We start from the raw sequence: 7,875 nt of genomic DNA, 5'->3' as shown, positions 1-7,875 counted from the left end.
GGGCATAAACATGATTTTATAAAAAATTACGACTCTTTAGGAGAATGCAACTAGTCAAACCATGCAATCTAGAATGTTCAGCCAAAAGACAATTTAATTAAAAGTTTGATTCCAACCCATAAAAGGAACATTTTAAGAAAAATAGAAATAGTTCTACAATATCAAAGGTCATTCAAGCTAATGAATTAACTCTGTGCATGTTCAAACCTTTAAAAAAATATATTACCATAATAAAAGTTTTTCATCTAATTCAATTATCCTCTTAAACTCAAGTTTCAACCATACCACGATGACACTTGGACACAACACTTATTCCCTGATCCAATACTATGTACCCAAGCCTAAGCACCATACTCACTGTCTATTATACTACACACCCAAGTGATCACAAGGACATATCTGCGGCGGAGACTCGTGTAAGGAATCCTTTTGCGTACTATAATCACAAGGACATGAATTATATCTGCGGCACGGCAGAGACTCGTGTAAGGAATCCTTTTGCTTACTATAATCACAAGGACATGAATTATATCTGCGGCAGAGACTCTTGTAAGGAATCCTTTTGGACATATCTGTGTAAGTGATTGAAGCGAACGATTCTATTTTTTTTTAATTTTGGCAACCTCTCGATTTTAATATCATGAGTTTGAGTAGGATGTTAAGAGATATAATAAATATATTACGAATAAGAAACTATGGTAAGATGATAATAAATTAAAATATTATGAAGATATGATTTATTTCCGTTGTTAGGAGATATTAAATTTGTTAACCGAGTCTTGTAATTTATGTATATATCAAATTATTATAAAATGAAAATATATAATCTTAGAACATATACCCTAGAGCATATTTATAATCTGTATTTAATACTTCGTTTAACAAAATCTGATTGTAATATTCAATTAGATTTGTACATGCTCATCAGCGGCATATAAAATTCTCTTCACTCTATTATAAACTAAGATTTACATTTCTGTCATAAACAAACTCGTGGAACGAAGAAACAAAGTTTATCCTAGAGCTTCTTGTGGCCTCATATATACTTCCGAGGTTTCTACAAGCTATCACATAGCGGATGAAATTAATATTTCGAATAATAGACTGAATTTATAAGTTTCAAATATAATTTTAACATGTGTTTGATTAATTTATTGTATTTTACTAAACACATTTTCATCTTCTAATTGAAAATCTCCTCAAAAGTAGCTTTTTTGAATTAGCGGAACGGGTGCAAATTGCTATTTTAATTCGTTAACTACTACTTTTTTTCTCATATTAATATTAGAGGATTGATTTGGTTGTACTCAAACCTATCATTTTCAAACATATCAATATATAGCCATAAATAACAAGCTAGAGTTAATGTAGTCTTAACTCTCCTAAAAATAATGCTCTCCATTAAAAAAAGGTCATTGAAGGAATGAGGATGCGGTTTTTAAGTTACCCACATATACTTAATTATTACTCCTATATAAACACACATAAATAAAGAAACAGAGAGACAATCCTCAGAGAAAAGGCATTACTCTTCGACAGAAAAAAACAAAGTAAAGAAAAGAAAAAGGAGTTCGTACAACTAAATATGGGTTTAGCAAAATTATTCATTTTTGCTCTCGTTCTCTTGACGACAATGACATCTTTTGCTAATAGCACAGGTTACACTCTAAATTTTTATAATCTCGTTAGTTTATCTAATTACTATTGTGATTGTTTTTATCATATTTCTAATATTGTTACATAATTATTTTTAGTATCGTGGCCAATAATAATCTCTTTCTTTCTAAATATATGTACTGTACATGAATTATTGTAGAATTCTCATAATCTCGTTACTATTATGGTCATTCCTGTAATATTTAATATTACTAACCAAGACTAATTTCTCTCTCTTAATCCATGCACTTTTATTATTGTAGTTGCAGGTGGCTTGGAAGTACCATATTGTTATAATGATCTCTTAAACCAAAATTGTTATGATCCTACATATTGCCACCCTCAATGTGTAAAGAAAGGCTACAAGAGGGGATATTGCACCGAAGGCGATCAAGTTTTATGTTGTTGTACAAACAACTAGAATTTTTATGCCGTTGTACAAACAAATAAAGCGATAAAAGAATAAGGAATGAGTGTTTGAATGTGTTTAATTATAATTGGAATAAAAAATATTATATTTGTGTTGCATCCAATGGTTCTCAACTATCTACCTAAACATCTAATGATTGTTACGGTATTTAGTTTTTATGGTGTTCTTTTTGTAATATTGTAGTATAGTATAATCTAGAAAAATAAAGAATAGTGGGTTAGAGTTCACAATTGTTAGACGATAAAAAGATCAAAAGAAATTTAAACATATAACAATTAATGAAATATTTTGAATATAATGAGATAGCTCAAGTGTTAATGAGCTTATCTTGTCATCTTCAATTCTTATTTCGATTCTCGCTCACCCCAATCTTATATTAGATTTGTTAAAAGAGAAATCATGCTTACGGCATATAAGCGGAATAATTTTAAAAATAAATAATGCTAGAGGTACAAAAAATTGTTATAAACTGATGTGTCGTGGTTGATGTTGAATAATGGGATGATTTTATTGCTGTTTTTGATGTAAATGTGAGGGGTCCATTTTCAAATAGCTATTAAAATTTGACACATGACATTTTATAATTTTTTGGGAACCAATTTAGTAACCCTTGCATTTTCCAAAAAAAAACTTGAACCAATTAAAAAAACTTAAACCAATTCAAAGGACAGAATAAGGAAGACAACCAACAAAGAAGATTGTTTGCTTCATTTTAAAACATGAAACAATAAGGAAGTTCTCATGGCACAAAGGACAGAAAACACAGATATAGTACATCATACAGCAAGGGGATACTTCAGCCAAAGAACCGAACTTCTTATTAAACTCGAGGACATAAAGTTAGTGAGATTGCAGATAAGTGAGCTAAGTCAGCTTGAGTTCGGGCACAGGGCACAAACTTAATCAAAAAGTTGGAAACTCAAGACAATAATGCAAGGAGCTTAGCACATGCAAATCTGAGAAGTGAGAAAATGCTTAATTGTAGTTCTGTAAAACCAAAATGAGAAATAAATTAGTGAAGTACAAAGTTCTAGTTCGCAAAATTGCTCCTGCAGATTAAATGAGGGCTGCAGCTGTCCGCCTCTACGAGGATAGAGAGCTCCAAAAATCTAAAGCACATTTACAGACAGTACTTTGAACGAATGTATTTAGTATTTCCACCTAATGATAAACTAACTAATCCTCTACGACCTGAATCTCTCCCATCATGATTCTGCAACAGAAAGTTCATTAGTAAAATAAAAAATAGTGAACCCAGTTAAGTATTTTACCAGAGTATTTTGACACTGCATCTTTTTTTACCCCTTGAAGAAGAGCGAGCAGAAGAAAGTGATGCAAACTCTGCTATTCTATTACCCGTCGACTTTTATATGCTAACTGACGAACCATAAAAAAATCCTTTCACTGGAAAATTCTCCCCCAAACTACCCTGACTTGCCAGCTGAGGAAAATTTGACCTGAAGTAAAATCCAAACAGATAATAGAATTTAACTTAAGAACTGTACGTGAATTACTTCAATATATATATGGTACTACAGAAGTAAAATGTAAAACACCCTAATAAATGGGCATAAACATGATTTTATAAAAAAATTAGGACTCTCTAGGAGAATGCAACTAGTCAAACCATGCAATCTAGAAAGTTCAGCCAAAAGACAATTCAATTAAAAGTTTGATTCCAACTCATAAAAGGAACATTTTAAGAAAAATAGAAATAGTTCTACAATATCAAAGGTCATTCAAGCTAATCAATTAACTCTGTGCATGTTCAAACCTTTAAAAAAATATATTACCATAATAAAAGGTTTTTCATCTAATTCAATTATCCTCTTAAACTCAAGTTTCAACCATACCACGATGACACTTGGACACAACACTTATTCCCTGATCCAATACTATGTACCCAAGCCTAAGCACCATACTCACTGTCAATTATACTACTCACCCAAGTGATCACAAGGGCATATCTGCGGCAGAGACTCGTGTAAGGAATCCATTTGCTTACCATAATCACAACGACATGAATTATATCTGCGGCAGAGACTTGTGTAAGGAATCCTTTTGCTTACTATAATCACAAGGACATGAATTATATCTACGGCAGAGACTCTTGTAAGAAATCCTTTTGGACATATCTGTGTAAGTGATTGAAGCGAACGATTCTATTTTTTTTTAATTTTGGCAACCTCTCCATTTGAATATCATGAGTTTGAGTAGGATGTTAAGAGATATAATAAATATATTACGAATAAGAAACTATGGGAAGATGATAATAAATTAAAATATTATGAAGATATGATTTATTTCCGTTGTTAGGAGATATTAAATTTGTTAACCGAGTCTTGTAATTTATGTATATATCAAATTATTATAAAATGAAAATATATAATCTTAGAACATATACCCTAGAGCATATTTATAATATATATTTAATACTTCGTTTAACAAAACCTGATTGTAATATTCAATTAGATTTGTACATGCTCATCATCGGCATATAAAATTCTCTTCACTCTGTTATAAACTAAGATTTACATTTCTGTCATAAACAAACTCGTGGAACGAAGAAACAAAGTTTATCCTAGAGCTTCTTGTGGCCTCATATATACTTCCGAGGTTTCTACAAGCTATCACATAGAGATGAAATTAATATTTCGAATAATAGACTGAATTTAGAAGTTTCAAATATAATTTCAACATGTGTTTGATTAATTTATTGTATTTTACTAAACACATTTTCATCTTCTAATTGAAAATCTCCTCAAAAGTAGCTTTTTAGAATTAGCGGAACGGGTGCAAATTGCTATTTTAATTCGTTAACTACTACTTTTTTTTCTCATATTAATATTAGAGGATTGATTTGGTTGTACTCAAACCTATCATTTTCAAACATATCAATATATAGCCATAAATAACAAGCTAGAGTTAATGTAGTCTTAACTCTCCTAAAAAAAATGCTCTCCATTAAAAAAAGGTCATCGAAGGAATGAGGATGCGGTTTTTAAGTTACCCACATATACTTAATTATTACTCCTATATAAACACACATAAATAAAGAAACAGAGAGACAATCCTCAGAGAAAAGGCATTACTCTTCGCTCTTTTACAGAAAAAAACAAAGTAAAGAAAAGAAAAAGGAGTTCGTACAACTAGATATGGGTTTAGCAAAATTATTCATTTTTGCTCTCGTTCTCTTGACGACAATGACATCTTTTGCTAATAGCACAGGTTACACTCTAAATTTTTATAATCTCGTTAGTTTATCTAATTACTATTATGATTGTTTTTATCATATTTCTAATATTGTTATATAATTATTTTTAGTATTGTACTATTATCATTACATAAATATTATTATTATTGGCCAATACTAATCTCTTTCTTTCTAAATATATGTACTATACATGAATTATTGTAGAATTCTCATAATCTCATTACTATTATGGTCATTCCTGTAATATTTAATATTACTAACCAAGACTAATTTCTCTCTCTTAATCCATGCACTTTTATTATTGTAGTTGCAGGTGGCTTGGAAGTACCATATTGTTATAATGATCTCTTAAACCAAAATTGTTATGATCCTACATATTGCCACCCTCAATGTGTAAAGAAAGGCTACAAGAGGGGATATTGCACTGAAGGCGATCAAGTTTTATGTTGTTGTACAAACAATTAGAATTTTTATGCCGTTGTACAAACAAATAAAGCGATAAAAGAATAAAGAATGAGTGTTTGAATGTGTTTAATTATAATTGGAATAAAAAATATTATATTTGTGTTGCATCCGATGGTTCTCAACTATCTACCTAAACATCTAATGATTGTTACGGTATTTAGTTTTTATGGTGTTCTTTTTGTAATATTGTAGTATAGTATAATCTAGAAAAATAAAGAATAGTGGGTTAGAGTTCACAATTGTTATACGATAAAAAGATCAAAAGAAATTTAAACATATAACAATTAATGACATATTTTGAATATAATGAGATAGCTCAAGTGTTAATGAGCTTATCTTGTCATCTTCGATTCTTATTTCGATTCTCGCTCACCCCAATCTTATATTAGATTTGTTAAAAGAGAAATCATGCTTACGGCATATAAGCGGAATAATTTTAAAAATAAATAATGCTAGAGGTACAAAAAATTGTTATAAACTGATGTGTCATGGTTGATGTGGAATAATGGGATGATTTTATTGCTCTTTTTGATGTAAATGTGAGGCGTCCATTTTCAAATAGCTATTAACATTTGACACATGACATTTTATAATTTTTTGGGAACCAATTTAGTAACCCTAGCATTTTCCAAAAAAAAAACTTGAACCAATTAAAAAAAACTTAAACCAATTCAAAGGACAGAATAAGGAAGACAACCAACAAAGAAGATTGTTTGCTTCATTTTAAAACATGAAACAATAAGGAAGTTCTCATGGCACAAAGGACAGAAAACACAGATATAGTACATCATACAGCAAGGGGATACTTCAGCCAAAGAACCGAACTTCTTATTAAACTCGAGGACATAAAGTTAGTGAGATTGCAGATAAGTGAGCTAAGTCAGCTTGAGTTCGGGCACAGGGCACAAACTTAATCAAAAAGTTGGAAACTCAAGACAATAATGCAAGGAGCTTAGCACATGCAAATCTGAGAAGTGAGAAAATGCTTAATTGTAGTTCTGTAAAACCAAAATGAGAAATAAATTAGTGAAGTACAAAGTTCTAGTTCGCAAAATTGCTCCTGCAGATTAAATGAGGGCTGCAGCTGTCCGCCTCTACGAGGATAGAGAGCTCCAAAAATCTAAAGCACATTTACAGACAGTACTTTGAACGAATGTATTTAGTATTTCCACCTAATGATAAACTAACTAATCCTCTACGACCTGAATCTCTCCCATCATGATTCTGCAACAGAAAGTTCATTAGTAAAATAAAAAATAGTGAACCCAGTTAAGTATTTTACCAGAGTATTTTGACACTGCATCTTTTTTTACCCCTTGAAGAAGAGCGAGCAGAAGAAAGTGATGCAAACTCTGCTATTCTATTACCCGTCGACTTTTATATGCTAACTGACTTTTATATACTAACCCGAAGGTACATGTCCAACAAGCGTTTGACCCCCATCAGATCGTACGATCCGTGCGTTAGGGTTAATCAGATGCTGGTGAACCCCATCAAATCCATTGATCTGTGCGTTGGGATCAGCCGTCATGTTCATCGGATCGTTCACAGTTTGGTTCTCCATCGATCTGTTACTCAACAAAACAAGCAGATACAGATGTATCAGTCACAGATGTATAAAATAAATAGCTTTAAGATTGTGAATACAATCTGCGATTAATACATATAAATCAAATAAGTGTGTGCAGTGAGTAAACGAAATCAAACAGAGAAAGAAAGAATAAAACCAAATGGAGATCCTCGAGTCCAGTTGAAACTGTCTCCTTAAAGCTATTTTGCCTCTCACCGTATGTGCGAGTCGATAGCCTCCCAGGATAAAACGAGATACCAGTATAATCGATAGATCGAATATACTCTCAGCGAACTTGAACTAAGCCCGAGCACTATCACCGGAATATTGGAAAAATTTAAGACTAAAGAGACCGAGAATGAAAGAGAGGACTCTTATTCCCTTGACTTAATAAAACTGATGCTCTAAGACTCTATTTATAAAGAGAGGCTTGAAAGGACTTGTTTTTCTTTTCGATGTGGTACATTGATATTTATAAGAAAAACTAAGGAATAGGTTTGTGCTACTCTCGATATGGTACAAAACCACTTTTCATATTAA

At 31.5% G+C, this 7,875-nt stretch overlaps 2 long non-coding RNA genes across 2 annotated transcripts; both read left to right on the top strand.

Annotated features, from left to right (window-relative positions):
• The first annotated feature begins 1,500 nt into the window (after window positions 1–1,500).
• LOC141705762 (uncharacterized) lies at window positions 1,501–2,184 on the top strand. The gene is made up of 2 exons (XR_012568472.1): window positions 1,501–1,658; window positions 1,920–2,184. It is a non-coding gene; the product is annotated as an uncharacterized LOC141705762 (long non-coding RNA).
• Window positions 2,185–5,139: 2,955 nt separating this feature from the next.
• Window positions 5,140–5,872, top strand: LOC141705755 (uncharacterized). Its single transcript, XR_012568470.1, has 2 exons — window positions 5,140–5,314; window positions 5,608–5,872. It is a non-coding gene; the product is annotated as an uncharacterized LOC141705755 (long non-coding RNA).
• Window positions 5,873–7,875: the final 2,003 nt, after the last annotated feature.

Source organism: Apium graveolens, chromosome 2 (genome assembly GCF_009905375.1).
Source record: "Apium graveolens cultivar Ventura chromosome 2, ASM990537v1, whole genome shotgun sequence".
In the NCBI taxonomy this organism is placed as follows: Eukaryota; Viridiplantae; Streptophyta; class Magnoliopsida; order Apiales; family Apiaceae; genus Apium; species Apium graveolens.
This window is presented reverse-complemented; position numbering and strand designations above follow the sequence as displayed.